The sequence below is a fragment of the Neomonachus schauinslandi genome, chromosome 16 (genome assembly GCF_002201575.2).
Source record: "Neomonachus schauinslandi chromosome 16, ASM220157v2, whole genome shotgun sequence".
Classification (NCBI taxonomy): Eukaryota; Metazoa; Chordata; class Mammalia; order Carnivora; family Phocidae; genus Neomonachus; species Neomonachus schauinslandi.
Genome location: NC_058418.1, coordinates 12900123 through 12920514, shown reverse-complemented (window position 1 = coordinate 12920514; position 20392 = coordinate 12900123). Strand labels below are relative to the sequence as shown.

The following is a 20392-nucleotide window of genomic DNA, read 5'->3' as shown; positions in this document are numbered from 1 at the left end:
ATTGAATATTTTATCATAAAGTGTATGTTAGCTGTTCATTTTCATACCTATCCCCTATCAAACTGGGAAAGTTTTGTTTTATTTGTAGCTTATTGAGAGTCCTCGTGAATGGTATTGAGTTTTGTCAAATACATAAAAAGCAACTATTGACACAATCTTCTGGTTTCTTTCCTTCTTAAGATGGTGAATTACTTTGATTCATTTTAGAATGTCATACCAGCCTTGCATTCCTAGGTTAGGCCCCACCTGGTCATGATGTATTATCCTTTATATATATTGCTGAATTCCATTTGCTAATTGTGGGTTTGTGGGGTTTTTTTTTTCTTTTCGGCTTTTTTGGAGGTTTTTGTGTGTATGCTTATTACTGATTTTGGTCTACAATTTTTTTCCTCCTGATATCTTTCTTAGGTTTTAGTATCAGTGTTGAGATGGGAAATGTTCCTTCTTTCTCTATTTTCTGAAAAAGATATTAATGTCGTATTATTTCTTTCTTAAATCGTGGTTCCAGTTGACATTAAAGTCATCTGAACCTGGAGTTTTCTTTGTGGGAAAGATTTATAGTTTCAAGGACAATATATGCCCCCAATTTTAATTTTTATATTACAGCAGATAAATGAAAATGAAATTTAAAAGAGAAAAGTTCCATTTTTAGAGAACATAAAATACTTAGGAATAAATTTAACAAAACACATACCTGAAAATTACACAATTTTGCTGTGAGAAGCTAGAGAATACCTAACTAAATGGAATGATGTGCCATAATCATGGCTGAGAAGACCCAAAAATGTTTAGAAGTCAGTTTTCCTCAAGTTGAACTATACACTCAGTGGTGAATCAAAATCCCAACAGGCACTTCTGCAGAAATTGCTATTAATTGTAAGCATGTGGAAATGCAAAGGACTTAGGATACTTAAGGGTATTTTAAAAGAAGAATAAAGCTGGGGGATTTACACTACCTGAACTCAAGATTTACTATGAAGCTAAAATCAAGGCCATGTGGTGTTGGTATAATGATAAATTGATAAGTGGAACAAAATAGAGAATCGAGAAATAGATCTATACTCGTACAGTCATTTGATTGTCCTGAAAAAACTCCAAGGCAGTTCAATGCAGGAAAGGACAGTTCTTTCAAAAAATCGTGCTGGAACACCTGGATAAACTTGGGAAAATTAACCTCAACCTATATCTAACACCATACCCCCAAATTAAATCGAGGTGGATCAGAGATATAAAGAACTATGAAGTTTCTAGAATAAAATATGGTAGAATATCATCATGACTTTGGAGTAAGAAAAAGCCCTAACCTTAAAAAAAAAAAAAAGATAAACTGAACTTCAATAAATCTAAAAATTTCTCATCAAAAGATGCCATTAGGGCAATGAAAATGAAGCTATGGGCTGACATGAAATATTTATAATACATATATCCAAAAAGGGCTTCTCTCTAGCATATCTAAAGAACTCGTACAACTTAATAGGATGAAAATAAAAAACAAAAAATGGGCAAAAGATGTGAACAGACACTTCACAAAAGATAGACAAATGGCCAATAAGAACAACAACAACAAAAAAGTCCACAGCATGAGTGTTTTAACCATATTACTTTGGGTAAGGTATGGTGATGCAGATCAAGAGAGAGAAAGTGGAGAATTTTACAATTTATTATACTCACAGTTCCCAGGGGAGAACACAGCATGCCATGTGGGGTCGTTTTGTGGAAGTGCCCGGATCATACACAAGGCCACGGGAGAGAAGAGAACTGTTGGCAAGCACCTTTATTGCTGTTTCTGTGGGAAGGAATGATGGAGGCAAGGTAAGCTTAGGACTTAGGCAAGGCTTAGGCCTGCTACTTTGAATAATTTCAGCAGACTCTGGGGAAGAGGGGCTGTCCCTGGTTGTCTGGTACGTGGTCCTGGGGCAATTAGGGCAGGTGTATAGTGTCCTGGAGTGTGAGCGCCCAATGAGAGAGGTAGTTAGGGTGTGCACTTAACCAGCAGCTCAAGAAGAGCAACTGATTGGCCTCTAGCCAGGGTCTAAAAACATTTGGAGAGAATCCATTTGTAAAAACGGTATTAGGATGAGTCCTCAAGTCACCAAGAAAAACACAAAGCAACCACAATAGCAAGTACAACATATCTACTAGAATGGTTAAAATGTGAAAGACAGACAATGTCAAACGTTAACAAGGCTGTGGAGAAACTGGAACTGTTACGTATTGCTCATGAGAGTATAAGCTGGCACAACTACTATGAAAAGCAATTTGGCATTTCTTGTAAAAATTAAACATAGATCTACACTATGATCTAGTAATTTCACTCCTGGGTATCTGTGCAAGAGAAATAGAAATATATACCTACAGGAAACTTGTTCAAGAATGTTTATAGCAATTTTACACATAACCACAACTCTGTAATAAAAAGACCACTCCCCCTGCCCCACCCCCAGTCCTTGAAGCCATAAGCAACCACTAATCTACTTTCATCGCTGGATTTCCCTATTCTGGAATTTCATCTGAATGTGATCATAGAACATGTGGTCTTTTGTGACTGGGTTATGTGTTGTTTTTTTTTCCACTTGGCAGAATGTTTTTAAAGGTTCATCCCAGTTACAGTGTATATCACTACTTCATTCCTTTTTATGGCTGCATGATAGTCCATTGTGTGGATATGCCACTGTATTTGTTTGCAAGGGCTGCCGTGACAAAGTGCCACAGAGTGGTGGCTTCAACAACAGAAATGTATTTTCTCATAATTGTACAGGCTCAGTGTCCAACATGAATGTGTCACCAGGGCTGTTTCTTCTCCCTATGTCTTCACATGGTCTTCCTTCTGTATGGGCAAGCCTGTGTCCTAATCTCTCTTTATAAAGACACTAGTCATTGCGTTAGGGCCCACCTTCATGCCCTCACTAAACTTGAATTACCTCTTTCAAGACCCGATCTCCAAATACCATCACCTTCTGAGGTACTAGGTGCTAGGACTGCAATATATAAAATTTGGGGGGACAAATTCATCCCACAACAGTCACATTTTGTTTAGCCACCTGTTGGTGGACATTAAGTTATTTCCACATTTTGCTATTGTGGATAATGCTGTTATAAAAATCCATTTACATGTTTGATTATCTTTTTTTTTTTTTTTTTTTGACAATGCGAACTCTAGTTTGATTGGTCTGGCTTGTTCACAGGTAAGTCTCCTGCTCAGAGAACAAAAGGGCCAGCTAATGGTGAGGGAAGGCAGTGTCTTCAGCCTTCCAGAGTCATGGGTCTGCAGGGCTCCCCCAGCCCAGTGCAATTCTCTGCCCTTGTGCCTAGGAGGAAAGAAGGGAAGAGGCTCTTTGGGTGCGGGAGTGGGAGGCAGCTACAGGGTAATTTTAGTGCAGAGCCCAGGGTCTGTTCTTCACAGGAGGTAGTAATCACATAAAGTTTTATTCAAACTTACAATAAATGAGAGAATTGTATATTATTCTCACTTGTTGGTTTTTTTTTTCTTAAATTTTCTTTTTTACAAAAAAAAGGTGGGGGGGGGGGCAGCAGGAAAGAAAAATACAGGAGGCAAATGAGCCAGATACCTGGGTTCAGATCAGAAGGGACCAGGGAGATGAGAACCAAGCTGTTACTGCTGGAACAGTAACACTGTGGCTGGCCCCAGGGCTCTCTCCAGGCATCCTGGGGGAATGGCAACAAGCCCTAGAAGCAGAGACAAAGGTGGGAAGATAGCTGTCCCCAGACCAGCAGCAGTACCATTCCTCTGGTGGCCACCTTGGGCAGTCAACTGGGTTGAAAATATTTGAGGCTCCCATGTTTGGAGGCCGGGTCTCCAAAGCATGGGCCCATGGGGTCAGACAAAAGGGAAGAGGTGTGAAGGGATGGCACAGAAGGGCTGTGAGTTCCATCAGAGTCCTTCCCTGGGACCATGGGGATCCAGGAGGGCAAGGGGAATCAGGACTCTTCCCTGTTTGTCAGCCGATCAGCTTCTTCAGGAAGCCTTCCTGCTGGTCCCTGGTACCTACAAACTTGCCCATCATGTCCCATTCTTGATGGCCAGCACATTGGGGAACAGCTGACATCTCATACTCATAATGTGTGGTCATTAATATCCACCTTGGTCATTATCACCTTTCCGTGCTGTTTGGACACCATCTTCTCTAGCCTTGGCCCCAGAGGAAAAAAACCTGCAGGGACCACACCACCGTGCATGGAAATCCACAAGCACTGGTTCTCACTGTTGACAACTCACTCTTGAAAGTCAGGTCCACCCTGGATGTTAAAGGTCACTATAGAGACTCTGCTGGTGTGTATACTGATTAGGCTGGACCAGGTGTTCCTGTCAGGCCACCAGGACTGTACTGTGGGGTCTGCAGAGCCCTGGAGGTTAAGGGGTGCCCACCTCATCAGAAGTCTCTGAGCCATCTTCCTACAGTATGAGTAGAGAGTTGCACAGCTTGGCCCTCACCACCCATCAAAGGTACTCCTCCATTTACAAGTTTTTGTGTGGACATGTTTTTTATTTCTCTTGGGTATATACCCAGACGTGGCATTGTTGGGTCATATGGGAACACTATGTTTAATCATTTAAGGAAACACTAGTCTCTGTTATCCCAAGTAACTGCACCATTTTACACTCCCACCAGCAGTATATGAGAATTCCAGTTTCTCTATATCTTCACCAACATCTATTATCTCTTTTTTTTTTTAAATTCTAGTCACCCTAATGGGTACAAAATGGTAACTCAGTGTGATTTTGATTTGTATTTCCCTGCTGGCTAAAAGATGATGTTGACCATCTTTTCATGTGCTTGCTGACCATTTGTATATAGTCCCTGGCAGAATATTCATTCAGAATCTTTGCCAATTTTTAAATTGGGTTATTTATATTTTGATTTTTGAATTATAAGCTTTTTTTTCTATATTCTAGGATACAAATTACTTATCAGATATATGATTTGCAAATGTTTTCTCCCATTCTGTGAGTCATCCTTCACTTGTTTCAAGTTTGGGGGATTATGAACAGAGCATCTATGAACATTACCCTACAGGTTTTGGTGTGAACATAAGTTTTCATTTCTCTAGGGTAAATACCTCAGAGTGGAATTTCTAAGTCATATGGTGTACGTTTAACCCTATAAGAAGCTGCCAAGAAGGGACTTCTGGAATGGTGCAGTAAGGATCTCAGTAAATCTTCTCCCTTCACAGATTAAAAAAAAAAAAAAAAAGCAAAAAATTTACAATTTTAGAACACTATAAATGAACTGAACTTCTATGACAAACTAAAAGGCATTTATTGAAGAAACACTACTGAACCTCAATAAGAACAGTGGGATTTGTGACATTCTACCTTGGGTCACTCTCAATCATTCTCAACCAACACCAGAAACTGCAGAAACTGAGTCTGGCAGTCATCAGAGGGGACTTACCTGATTTGAAACTCTGTAAAAGGTCTATCCTGAGGGCATTATTGAAAACAATAGCAAGAGGTGTCACTCTTTGAAGGTCAGCATCACATCCGTCTACGGCTGTGAAACGGTTAGAACTGGAAAATAAGACAGTGACAGGGGACTTTGAAAAGTTCTGACAGGGACACCTGGATGGTGCAGTAGAGGCTTGGGCCTCCAACTCTTGGTTTCATCTCAGATCATGATCTCAGGGTTGTGAGATCAAGCCATGATGTCGGGCTCCATCCTGGGAGTGGAGCCTGCTTAAGATTCTCTCTCTCCCTCTCCCTTTGCCCCTCCCCCCTTCTCTAATATATCCACTGGAATTAAATTTTTTTTTAATTTTTATTATTATTTTTAAAGATTTTATTTATTTATTTGACACAGAGAGAGATAACAAGAGCAGGAACACAAGCAGGGTGAGTGGGAGTGGGAGAGGGAGAGGCAGGCTTCCCACCGATCAGGGAGCCCAATGTGGGGCTCGATCCCAGGACCCTGGGTACATGACCTGAGCCGAAGGCAGATGCTTAATGATTGAGCCACCCAGGCACCCCAAAATTTTTTTTAAAAGCATCTGTATACCAAACTCATAAACAAGTAGATAAGCCCCAGATCATCCTTGCAGATGCTGAATAACATTGTTCCTCAACAAATACAAGTTAGATATAAAAAAACCCCAAACAAACCACATGAGGCATACAGAAAAATAGCAAAATAGCAGACATAAATTGAACCATATCAATAGACAGAAATAGGCTGAAAAAAAAAAATGGAAAAAGATACACCATACAAAGAGTGGCCAGAAGAGAGAAGGGATGGTCACATTAATATCAGACAAAACATGCTTTAAAAAAGTTACTAGAGAAAAATAAGGACATTATTTAATAATAAAAGGGTAATTTCCTCAAGAAAATATAACAATTATGAACATATATGCCCCTAACAACAGAACCCACAGTTACATGAAATAAAAACTGACATAATTGAAGGGAGACATAGACAATTCAGTCATAGAAGTTGGAAAGTTAAACAATACACTCTCAATAATTGATATAACAACCAGGCAGAAAATCAGCAGGAGTACAGAAAACTTCAGTAATACTAGCAACCAATTTGACTGAGCTGATATTTATTGAACACTCTACCAAGAGAAGAATACACACTCTTTTCAAGGCAGCATGCCCTATTATTCTCTCCAGCCTAAATAATATGCTAGACCTGGGGCGCCTGGGTGGCTCAGTTGGTTGGGCGACTGCCTTCGGCTCAGGTCATGATTCTGGAGTCCTGGGATCGAGTCCCGCATCGGGCTCCCTGCTCGGCGGGGAGTCTGCTTCTCCCTCTGACCCTCCTCCCTCTCGTGCTCTCTGTCTCTCATTCTCTGTCTCAAATAAATAAATAAAAAATCTTAAAAAAAAAAAAAATAATAATAATATGCTAGACCATAAAGCATCTTAATAAATTTTAAAAAATGGAATCATGCTAAGTATGTTTCTGACTACAATGGAAATAAATTAGAAATCAACAGGGCGCCTGGGTGGCTCAGTCGTTAAGCGTCTGCCTTCGGCTCAGGTCATGATCCCAGGGTCCTGGGATCAAGCCCCACATCGGGCTCCCTGCTCCGTGGGAAGCCTGCTTCCCCCTCCCACTCCCCCTGCTTGTGTTCCCTCTCTCACTGTGTCTCTGTCAAATAAATAAATAAAATCTTAAAAAAAATTAGAAATCAACAACTAAAGATATTTGGGATTCAAAAGTATTTTAATCAACACATTTCTAAATACTCTAGGAATCATCAAAAAAATTATAAGAAATTAGAAAAGTATTTTGAACTGAATGAAAATAAAAACAAAGCCTATCAAAATGTATGGAATGCAGTTAAGGATGTTTCTAGTGGGAAATTTGTATCTTTACATACATGCCTATGGTACCATAAAAGAATTAAGATCTAAAGTCATTTGGAAGAATTCACCAGTGAGGCTGTTTGGTCCTAAGCTTTTCTTTGTTGGAAGGTACTGGATTGCTGATTCAATCTCCTTTCTAGTTGTAAGTATATTTAGATTTTCTATTTCTTCATGATTCAGTCTTAGTAGGTTGTTTCTAGGAATTTGTCCATTTCATCTAGATTATCCAGTTTGCTGGCACAAAATTGTTCATATTACTCTCTTCTGTAAAATTGGTAATATCACCTCTTTCGTTTCTTTTTTACTCTTATTTTTTAAATTTAAATTTTAGGTAGTTAGTATACAGTGAAATATTGGTTTCTGGAGAATTTGGTAGTTCATTACTTACATACAACACCCAGTGCTCATCAAAACAAGGGCTCATCACCCATCTAGTCCATCCCCCACTCACCTCCCTTCCATCAACCCTCAGTTTGTTCTCTACCATAGAGTCTCTTATGGCTTGTTTCTCTCTCTCCTTTTTTTCTTTCCCCCTTCCCATATATTCATCTGTCTTCTTTAAGTTCCACATATGAGTGAGATCATATGGTATTTGTCTTTCTCTGACTTATTTCACTTAGCATTATACTCTCTAGCTCCATCCATATAGTTGCAAATGGCAAGATTTCATTCTTTTTTTTTTTAAAGGTCATGGGGTTTTATTTTTTTAATTTAATTTAATCATGTTGTTATTCACCATTCATTACATCATTAGTTTTTGATAAGATTTCATTCTTTTTCATGGCTGAGTAATTATTCCATTGCATGTATGTGTACACACACACACACACCCCATATCATCTTTATCCATTCATCAGTCAATGTGCACTTGGGCTCTCCCCATAGTTGGGTTATTGTTGATAATGCTGCTATAAACATCAGGGTGCATGTATCCCTTTGAATCTGTTTTTTTTTTTTAATTTCACATAAACAATGAATAAGTTTTACTACAAAAACATCCTTAATAAATATTGAAAATTTTTATAATATACTAGAAAATTATTTTTTTAATTATGTTCAGCTAGCCAACATATAGTACATCATTAGTTTTTGATGTAGTGTTCAACAATTCCTTAGTTGCAAATAACACCCAGTGCCTATCACATCACATGACCTCAATACCCATCACCTGATTACCCCATCCCCCCACCTCCCTCCCCTCTGTAACCCTGTTTGTTTCCCAGAGTCGAGAGTCTCTCATGGTTTGTCTCCCTCTCTGACTTCTTCCCACTCAGTTTTCCCTCACTTCCCTTATGGTCCTCTGTGCTATTCCTTATATTCCACATATAAGTGAAACCATATGATAATTGTCTTTCTCTGCTTATTTCACTTAGCATAATCCCCTCCTGTTCTGGTAGGTATTCATCCTTTCTGATGGCTGAGTAATATTCCATTGTATATATGAACCACATCTTTATCCACTCATCCGTTGAAGGACATGTTGGCTCCTTCCACAGTTTGGCTGTTGTGGACATTGCTGCTAGGAATATTGGGGTCCATGTGCCCCTTCTTTTCACTACATCTGTATCTTTGGGGTAAATACTCAGTAGTGCAAATGCTTGGTCATAGGATAACTCTATTTTTAACGTCTTGAGGAACCTCCATACTGTTTTCCAGAGTTCTATTTTTAACATTTTGAGGAAACTCCATCTCTTTCATTTCTAATGTAGTTATTTGAGTCTTCTCTCCTTTTAGTCAGCCTAGCTAATGATTTGTTAATGTTATTTTTTTGGAGAAACAACTCTTGGTTTCATGAATTTCCTCTACTATTTCATTAATTGTCCCTACTGTTTTTCTATCTCCTATTTTATTTCTCTACTCTGATCTTGATTATTTCTTTCCTTCTAGCACCTATGGGTTTAGTTTTTCTCTTCTAGTTCTTTCAGGAGTAAAGTTCAGTTGTTGATTTGAAATCTTTTTTTTTTTTTTTAAGATTTTATTTATTTGTCAGAGAGAGACAGCGAGAGAGGGACACAAGCAGGGGGAGTGGGAGAGGGAGGAGCAGGCTTCCCGCGGAGCAGGGAGCCTGATGCAGGGCTCGATCCCAGGACACTGGGATCATGACCTGAGCCGAAGGCAGACACTTAATGAATGAGCCACCCAGGCGCCCCTGAAATCTTAATATAGACATTTACTGCTATAAATTTCCCTCTAGTACTGCTTCTGTTGCATGTCACAAGTTTTGGTAGTTTGTGTTTTTGTTTTCATTTGTCTCAAGATATTTTCTAATTTCCCTTGTGATTTCTTCTTTAACTTGTTAAGAGTGTATTGATTAATTTTCACATATTCGTTGATTTTCCAGTTTTCCTGCTACTGAATTCTAGTTTCAATCTTTTAAAATTTATTAATATTTGTTCTGTGGCTTAACAAGTATCAACTAGTTCTATGGTCTATCCTGGGGTGCCTGGGTGGCTCAGTCAGTTAAGCATCTGCCTTTGGCTCAGGTCATGATCCCAGGGTCCTGGGATCGAGCCCCACATCGGACTCCTTGCACAGCATGGAGCCTGCTTCTCCCTCTCCTTCTGCCTACTTGCTCTCTCTGTCAAATAAATAAATAAAATCTTAAAAATAAACATATAGTCTATCCTGAAGAATATTCCACACGCACTTGACACAAATGTATTCTATTGTTGGGTGGAGTGTTCTGTATATCTGTCAGGCCCAACTGGTCTACAGTATTGCTCAAGTCTTCTATTTTCTTATTGATCACCTGTCTGGTTGTTCTATATATTATTGAAAGTAGGGTGCTGAAGTCTCTCCCTCTCTGTCAACATTTGCTTCATATACTTCAGAGCTCTGATGTTTGCCACATATGTGTTTGTAATTGATAGATCTTCTTGGTATATTGACCTTGTTATCAATATATTATATAATGTCCTTTGTCTCTTGTAACAGTTTTTAGTCTATTTTGTGTATTAGTATAGCCAATTCCTGCTCTATCTTGGTAATTATTTGCAATATCTTTCCCAATCATTTCATTTTTAACCCATGTGTCTTGGATCTAAAGTGAGTCTCTTGTAGACAGCTAATAGTTGGATTCTGTTTTGTTTTATATCCATTCTGCCAATCTAAGTCTTTTGGTTGGGGAATTTAATCCCTTTACATTTAAAGCAATTACTGATAATGACTTACTTTGCTATTTTGTTGTTTCCTATATCTTATAGCTTTATTATCCCTCCTTTTCTCCATTATTGCCTTCCTTTGTGTTTAGTTGATTTTTTTATAGTGACACGTTTTGATTCTCTTCTCATTCACTATATATGTATTTTTTCAAGTTTTTACTTAAATTCCAGTTAACATACAGTGTAATATTAGTTTCAGGTGTAGAATTTAGTGATTCATCACTTACATACAACACCTGGTGCTCATCACAAGTGTCCTATTAACCCATCACCTATTTAACCCAGCCCCCCACACCCACCTTCCCTCCCGTAACCCTCAGTTTGTTCTTTTTTTTTTTAATATATTTTTTAAAGATTTTATTTATTTATTTGACAGAGAGAGACACAGCGAGAGAGGGAACACAAGCAGGGGGAGTGGGAGAGGGAGAAGCAGGCTTCCCACGGAGCAGGGACCCCGATGCGGGGCTCGATCCCAGGACCCTGGGATCATGACCTGAGCCGAAGGCAGACGCTTAACGACTGAGCCACCCAGGCGCCCCTAACCCTCAGTTTGTTCTTTATAGTTAAAAAAAATATGGAATGCTTCATGAATGTGTGTGTCATCTTTGCACAGGGGCCTTGCTAATCTTCTCTGTATTTTTCCAATTTTAGAATATGTGCTGCTGAAGCAAGCACTCATTCACTATTTTTAAAGTTACTTTCTTAATAGATTCTTTAAAGCATACCATATATATCTTTTTAAAAGATTTTTATTTATTTGAGAGAGAGAGAGCAAGAGAGCAAGCACGGCGGTTGGGGGGAGCAAAGGCAGAGAGAGAAGCAGACTCCCTACTGAGCAGGAAGCCCGATGCAGGGCTTGATCCCAGAACCCTGAGATCATGACCTGAGCTTCATGAAGGCAGATGCTTAACTGACTGAGCCACCCAGGTGCCCTGCATACCATATACATCTTAATGTAGAATTGATTTCAGAATTATAGCAACTTAAATTCCATTGACTTATATAAATGTTACTCCTATATAGTTCCATTCCATCCTCTCACTTTCTGTGCTTTTATTTTTATACATATCTATATATGCTACAAATCCTGAGATCAAAACACACCTCAGAGATTGACCTTAAAAACTAGTCCTTCCAGAATTAAATTGGATCAGACTGAGCAATTTACGCCTCCAAGAAATTGTTGAAAACATTAGAGCAATCAGCAGGAAATCAGTGGAGCCTAATGAGCTGGAAATAGTACCAAATGAGGCAGATTGCTTCACAAAGAGATCAAGGGAAAGGACAGTTGGAGACTCCTGTCATCCTAGGTGACTGAGAACACACCCAAGCACAACACTAAATGCTTCACATTGCAAAGGGAAATGGATTTCACTAAAATAGCCTAGTCAAAACACAAAACAAATTAAGCAAAAAACAACAAAAGCAAGTCTGCGGGTGGGAGGAGGGATTGATATTCAGAATTGCGATGATATGTTACCTAATATATCCATTTTTTGGCAAGAAAAAGGGACAAGAACAAAGGAAGATATGAAGACAATGTTTCATCAAGTAGAGAATATCAATAAAGAGATAGAAATAATAAAAAGAACCAAATGGCAATTCTGGAGTTGAAGAATGCCATAACTAATATAAAAAAAAAAAATCATAAGAGCTAACCAGTAGATTTGAGTTGGCAGAAGAATCAGAAAACTTGAAGATAGATAAATAGATATTATACAATCTGAAGAACAGAGAAAACAGAATGAAGGAAAATAGACAGACTCAGATAAATTTGGAACATCTTTAGATGCATCAACATATGTTTAATGAGAAAACCAGGAGGAGAGAAAAAAGAAATGAGGAGGAAAAATATTTAAAGAAATAATGGTTAAAACCATCCCCAATTTTTAAAAAACATTTTATTTATTTATTTGACAGACAGAGACACAGTGAGAGAGGGAACACAAGCAGGGGGAGTGGGAGAGAGAGAAGCAGGTCTCCTGCCATTCAGGGAGCCCAATGCAGGGCTTGATCCCAGGACCCTGGGATCATGACCTGAGCCGAAGGCAGACGCTTAATGACTGAGCCACCCAGGCGCCCCCCATCCCCAATTTTTAAAAGAATTTTATTTATGAGAGAGCGAGAGAGGAGGGATAAGCAGACTCTGCACTGAGCATGGAGCCCAACACGGGGGCTTGATCTCAGGACCCCAAGACCATGACCCGAGCCAAAACCAAGAGTCAGACATTTAACTGAGCCACCCAGGCACCCCAAACCATCCCCAATTTTTTGACAAGCATTAATCTATACATACCAGAAGCTCAACAAACTCCCAGCAGGATGCGTGCAGACACCCACAAACAGATACATCATGGTAAAAATGCTGAAAATTAAAGACAAAGAGAGTATCTTGAAAGCAGCAAGAGGAAATCAATGTATTACTCACAAGAGTACCTCAGTAAGATTAACAGCATGCTTCTCATCAGAAACAATGGAGGACATAAGGCAGTGGGATAACATATTCAAATTGCTCAAAAGGAAAAACCCTACCAACCAATCTTATAACCAGCAAAATTATCTTTCAAAAATGATGCTGGGGTGCCTGGGTGGCTCAGTTGGTTAAGCATCCAACTCTTGTTTTTGGCTCAGGTCATGATCTTGGGGTTGTGAGATCAAGCCCTGTGTTGGGCTCCATGCTGGGTGTGGAATCTGCTTAAGATTCTCTCCCTCTCTCTCTCCCTCTGCCCCTCCCCTAACCCTCTCCCTCTCAAAAAAAAAAAAAAAAAAGATGGTAAAATAGATATTCCCAGGAAATAAAAAATGACAGAATTCATTCCTACCTGGCTTACCTTAAAAGAAATACTGAAGAATGTTCTTCAAGTTGAAATGTAATTCTGGACAGAAATTCAAAACCAAATAAAAAGTAGAAGTAATTATAATACAGCATAGCTTCATATTTCTTCCTAGGAGATTTAAAAAGTTGTATGGAAAAATATTTATGTAATTGTACTGTTGGCCTTAAAATATATAGAAATTATTAGCTCATTCCCCAGGTGTGTATGATAAAATAGCTATCCTATGGTTTGTTATTATTATTATTTTTTTTCTAAAGATTTTATTTATTTTTCAACACAGAGAGACAGTGAGAGAGGGAACAGAAGCAGGGGGAAGGGGAGAGGGAGAAGCAGGCTTCCCGCGGAGCAGGCAGCCCGATGCGGGGCTCGATACCAGAACCCTGGGATCATGACCTGAGCCGAAGGCAGACGCTTAACGACTGAGCCACCCAGGTGCCCCTCAGTTATTATTTTTAATTCAAAGGAACTATTTGCTTTAACATTGCCCTCAGCCTTGAATTTTCCCATATTGTTTCAAATAAAATCAGTTCTTTCGGAGAGAGCTTCAGAGCTCTTTTCTTATAGACTGCTACTCCCTCTGGGCAAAAATCTCTGAACCACTATTCTGGGCATTGTGCTTGGTGGTAGCCTCTACTCTCATCCTGCCTCTCTTGGTGTGGAATCTGTCCTAAATGTGAGCTGAAATGAGGACAATCAGGGTCCCAGTATTCTGGGCTCCCTATACCTGAGTAGAGTATCCCATCTATGTAGGGTAGGGGCTGGTGGAGGAAGTCCCAAACTACTCAACCATACTCATCAGGCATTTAGCCTCTTCAACTGAGTTGGTAAGGATGAAAAACACTTGCAGCCTCCCCCTCCCTTTGAGATATGGTAACCCTTGATTGGGAGCTGGAGGGAGAGGGAGCTCCATCTTTTGGTCACACCTACCTACAATGAAGCTTCTATCAAGGGAAGCTGCAGAGTGGAGGAGGGAACAGGTCATATTTTAAATGCCAGGTTCTCACTGTTCTTTCCAAGTTTCAGTAAATTTTTTGATAAATATTTCACTTGCTGTATGCCCTTATGATGTTTCAAACTTTAAATGTTTAGTTGTTGTGGGATTTTAAATTTTACTTTCCAGCTTTACTTCTTTTACTTGGGAATGGGTCTGCAGAGATACCTTTTTATTCTATGATCTGGAAGTGGAACATAAGGTCTTAGATCTTTTCTGATCTAAACTTCAAACTTATCCCTGGAACAGAGATGGCCTACAACAATCAAAAACCAAAAACCAAAAATAAACAAATAACCTCCAAAACAAAACAAAACAGCAAACCCTGGGGAAGGGAGAGAATCTGATTTCCAGAGTTACCACATTTATTAGATTCAAATGGCCAGTTTAAACAACAATATCAAAATCAAAAGGCATTCAAAGAAAATACAAATAAATCAACAGAAATTATCCCTGAAAAATAACTAATGGCAGATATACTAGACAAAGACTTTAAAATAACTGCCTTAAAGATGCTCAAAGAACTAAAGGAAGATATGGAGAAAGTCAAGAAAATAATGTGAGAACAAAATGGAGTATCAATAAAGAGATGGAAATCTAAAAAAGACAAAAAATTCTGGAGCTGAAAAGTACTGAAATGAAAAATTCACTAGAGGGATCCAAAGGCAGACTTGAGCAAGCAGAAGAAAGCCTCAGAGAACTTGAATATAGAACAATGAAAATTACTGAGTATGAGGAACAGAAAGAAAACAATATTAAGGAAAAGCAAACAGCCTAAAGGACCTCTGGGATACCATCAAGTGGACCAACATATGCATCATGGGAGTCCAAGAAGGAGAAAAGAGAGGGAGGGAAAAAGGCAGAAGAAATTTGAAGAAATTATTTGAAGAAATAATGCTGAAAACGTCCCAAATTCAACTAAAGACATAAAATAAACATCCAAGAAGCACAACAAACTCCATATAAAATTAAGTCAAAGAGATCCATACCTGTGTCAACTACACTTCAATTTAAAAAATAATTGATAAAAAGAGATCCACAAGACACATTACAAACTTTCAAAAGACAAAGAGAACCTTGAAAGTGATGAGAGAAGTGAATCATTACATACAAGTGATACTCAATAAGATTACCAGATTTCTCAGCAGAAATTCTGGAGGCCAGAATTAAATCTTAAACCAAGAATCCTATATCCAGAAAAACCTGCCCTTCAAAATTGACAGCGAAATTAAGACATTCCCAGATCAACAAAAGCCAAAGGACTTGGTGCTTGCTAGACCTAGCCTGCAAGAAATGTTCAAGGGAGTCTTGCAAGGTGAAATGAAGACACTAGACAGTAACACAAGCTATATAGAGAAATACAGATCTCAATAAAGGTAAATACATGAGCAATTAGACAAACCAGTAAACAATGGTTTGTAGTACCTTTTGCTTTTTATGTGATTTAAAAGCTTAATACATTTAAAGAAAAAACAATTCGTGTAAAAGCTAGCACAGTAATAAGTGCTGACATTAAGTTTTTTGGTAATAGTGTAAGTACCTGATATTAATATTTTGGTCACTGAGGCATCCATTTCAAAAGAGATCCATCTTGAATAGACATATTGCCAACTGTTTGACACAACTACTAGCAAAACAACCAGAGAAGGAATTAGGTCACCCTCACTCATGAAGCTCCTTGTTTCAGAAAGCCCTGGGTAACCTAGATAATTGATCACTTGAGTAACCTTGCTTCTCCCTTCCAGTACCTTAATTCCCACTCAGGCTTTAAATTAGCCAATAAGGAGTGAAACTGTGAAACCCTAGACACCCCACCCTCAGTTCCTAATAAAGGCAGAGCCCCAGGTCTGCACTCTCTCTCCCTATACCTGCAACCTCACTGTGCGGCCCTTGGATGTACCATGGGTCTTAGAGGATCTGTAATAATGCCTGTTCTTCGAAGTTCTCTGATGGTCAATGCTTAGGTATATCTTGAAATCGTAAGAACCACGGGGGCTGATCCAGCCACAACTTTGGTCCCAGTGGGGGAAATGTCTGTGAGGGCTTGCTACAAGGACTATGGGCTTGAGCAAGTGTCTCAGGCATTCCTTTTTTTTTTTTTTCCCCTGAGAGAGAGAGAGAGAACAAGCAGGGAGAGACAGAGGGAGAGGGAGAGAGAGAATCTTAAGTAGGCTCCATGCCCAGTGCAGAGCCTAATTTGGGGCTCAATCTCACAACCCTGAGATCATGACCTGAGCCAAAATCAGGAGTTGAACACCAAACGAACTGAGCCACCCAGGTGCCCCATGCCTCAGGCATTCTTAGCCAACAACATCATCAATAGGCTGGGAGTAACAGGACATCTAATATTACTGTAACTTTGGTTTGTTACTCTAAATCTTGTTTTCTACATTAAGAAACAAATTAGTCTCTTTTAGAGACTAATGCATTTAAAAGACTATTAGCTTGTTTTGGGACACACAATGTATAAAGACATAATTATGTGACATTAACAGCCAAAAGAGGTGGATACAGAGCTGTAAAGGTGCAGTTTTTGTATGTTACTGAAATTAAGCTGGTATAAATTCAAATTAGGATGTTAAATATAATCCACATGGTAACTACAAAGAAAATACACAAAGGGAAATGAGAAAAGAACTTAAACATTTCCATACCAAAAAAACCAAAAAACCTAAACACAAAAGCCAGTAATGTAGGAAATGAGGGATGAAAAAAACCCATAAAGCATATAGAAAGCAAGTAACACAATGATAGAAGTCCCTCCTTATCAGTAATTACTTTAAGTGTAAATGGATTAAACTCTTCCAGTCAAAACACAGTGATTGGCAGAACGGATAAAAACACATGATCCATCTTCATAAGATCCAAAGACACAAACAGGTTGAAAGTATCAGAAAAAAGAAAAAAAATTCCATGCAAAAAGTACCAAAAGAGCAAGTGTGACTATACTAATATCAGACAAAACAGACTTTAAACCCAAAGACTTGGAAGAGCCAAAGCCATCCTGACACAGAAGAACAAGGCTAGAGACATTTCCCCATTTCAAACCATATTACAAAGCTATAGGAATCAAAAGAGTATGGTATCAGCATAAAACCAGGCACATAGATCAATGGGACAGAATTGAGAGCCCAGAAATAAACCCATACATTCATGGTCAATTAATATTTGAAAAGAGAGCCAAGAATGCTCAATAAAGACAGTCTCTTCAATAAATGGTGCTGGGGAACTGGATATTCACATGCAAAAGAATAAAACTAGACTCCCCTCTTATACTACTCACAACAATTAGCTCAAAATGGATTAAAGACTTAAATAAATGTAAGACATGAAAACAAGACTCCCAGAAGAAAACACAGGCAAAAAGTTCTGGCAATGATTTTTTTTTTGCATATGACACATAGAGCACCAGTAACAAAAGCAAAAATAAATAACTGGGACTATATCGAACTAAAAACTTCTGCACAGAAAAATAAATGAGATAAAAAAATGAAAAGGCAACATATGGAGGGAGAAAATATCACAAGCCAGTATGTACTGGATAAAAGGTTGGTATGAAATCATAAAACTCAATAGCAAAACAAACAAACAACTCCCAGATAATCTAATTTAAAAACTGGTAAAGAACCTGAAGACATTTTTCCACAGATATTCAAATGGCCAACAGGTACATGAAAAGGTGCTCAATATCACTAATCATCAGGGAAATGCATATCGAAACCACACTGAGATATCACCTCACACCTATTAGAATGGCTGTAATCAGGGCGCCTGCGTGGCTCAGTTGGTTAAGCGACTGCCTTCGGCTCAGGTCATGATCCTGGAGTCCCGGGATCGAGTCCCACATCGGGCTCCCTGCTCAGCGGGGGGTCTGCTTCTCCCTCTGCCCTCTTCCCTCTTGTGCTCTCTGTCTCATTCTCTCTCTCTCAAATAAATAAATAAATAAAATCTTTAAAAAAAAAAAAGAATGGCTGTAATCAGAAAGACAAGAAATAACAAGAGCTGATAAGGAGGTAAAGAGTACCCTTGTGGGGCGCCTGGGTGGCTCAGTCGTTAAGCGTCTGCCTTCAGCTCAGGTCACGATCCCAGGGTCCTGGGATCGAGCCCCGCATCGGGCTCCCTGCTCTGCGGGAAGCCTGCTTCTCCCTCTCCCACTCCCCCTGCTTGTGTTCCCTCTCTCGCTGTGTCTCTTTCTGTCAAATAAATAAAAATAAAATCTTTAAAAAAAAAAAAAAAGAGTACCCTTGTACACAATTGGTGGGAATATAAATTAGTGCAGCCACTATGGAAAACAGTATGGAGGTTCTTCAAAAAATTAAAAATACACACTACCATATAACCCAGCAATCCCACTTCTGGCTATATGTCCAAAAAATAAAAACTGAAATCACTATCTTTAAGAGATATCAGCACCCTCATGTGCATTGCAGCATTATTTACAATAGCCAAGAAATGGAAATAATCTAAGCATCCATCAACAGATGAAGGGATAAGGAAAATGTGGTGTGTATTTTATATTGGAATATTTATATGGAATATTATATATAATATGGAATATTATTCAGCCATAAAAAATAAGATAAAATCAAATAAAGGGCTAGTATCCAAAATCTAAAAAGAAGTTATCAAACTCAGGGGCACCTGGGTGGTTCAGCCAGTTAAGCATCTGCCTTTGGCTCAGGTCATGATCCCAGGGTCCTGGGATCAAATCCTGCATCAGGCTCCCTGCTCGGCAGGAAGCCTGCTTCTCCCTCTGCCTTTCCCCCTGCTTGTGCTTGGTTCTCTCTCTGTCATATAAATAAATAAAATCTTAACAGCAACAAAAAAAGAAGTTATCAAACTCAACACCCCAAAAAACAAAAAATCCAGTCAAGAAATGGGCAGAAGACATGAACAGACGATTCTCCAAAGACATACAAATGGCCAACAGCCACATGAAAAAATGCTCAACATCACTCGGCATCAGGGAAATACAAATTAATCCTCATTTTTACTGTCCTGATCCTTATATTAGCTTAGGGTTTATTCTGTTTTGTCTTAAAGCTCCTTGACCAGAAGGTTCAATTTTTTTTCCCCTAAGATTTATCAATTTCTCATGTGCCAGACACAATAAAGGTACAGGGGACAAAGTGCTGAACAACAAAAGAAGGTTCTGGTCAAAGCAATCTTGGTTTCTTATATCTTATATCCCATCTTTCTTAAGGATATTAATGCTGTACAGAGTTTAGCTCCAACCACATTCCACAAGTTCAATCATGTTTGCATTTTAATGCAATTCATTCCTGAAAAGTCAATTTCATTTTTTAATTTTCTATTGATTCAGGATTTAAATACACTTGATTATAAATTTTCAAAGAGGTGACAGTCTCTCCACAGATCTTTACAGTGGAGATCTTTACAATAGTATCATCTTATCCAAATAATCAAACTTAGTTTTACTAACAAAGCAATGACCTGTCCTTACATGCTTTCTGACTTGTTGCAATATGACATACAAACATAACCTACGAAGTATTCTCCCCTTAAAACATTTAATCTGAACCTAATGGAGCCTCTAGACTCAATTTCCTTTGTTTTGTTTTGTTTTAAAGATTTCATTTATTTGACAGAGAGAGAGAGAGCACACGCGGGGGAGTGGCAGGCAGAGGGAGAGGGAGAAGCAGGCTCCCCGCTGAGCAAGGAGCCCAATGCAGGGCTCGATCCCAGGACCCTGAGATCATGACCTAAGACACCCAGGCAACCCCTCCCCCCAGTCTCCTTTGTACAGAAAATACAAAGGATAGAAGGTGGCTAAATGACACCATACAGAAACATAAAATGTAGGGCGCCTGGGTGGCTCAGTCGGTTAAGCGACTGCCTTCGGCTCAGGTCATGATCCCAGGGTCCTGGGATCGAGTCCCGCATCGGGCTCCCCCTGCTCTGCGGGGAGCCTGCTTCTCCCTCTGCCTCTGCCTGCCACTCACCCTGCTTGTGCTCTCTCTCTCTGTCAAATAAATAAATAAAATCTTAAAAAAAAAAAAAAAGAAAAAGAAACATAAAATCTAAACAAATGGCAGACAATTTTCCTGGACAT

At 39.0% G+C, this 20392-nt stretch overlaps 1 non-coding gene across 1 annotated transcript; it reads right to left on the bottom strand.

The window, feature by feature from the left end:
• Nucleotides 1-11059: 11059 nt before the first annotated feature.
• LOC123323335 lies at nt 11060-11166 on the bottom strand. The gene has a single exon (XR_006539338.1). It is a non-coding gene; the product is annotated as a U6 spliceosomal RNA (small nuclear RNA).
• Nucleotides 11167-20392: the final 9226 nt, after the last annotated feature.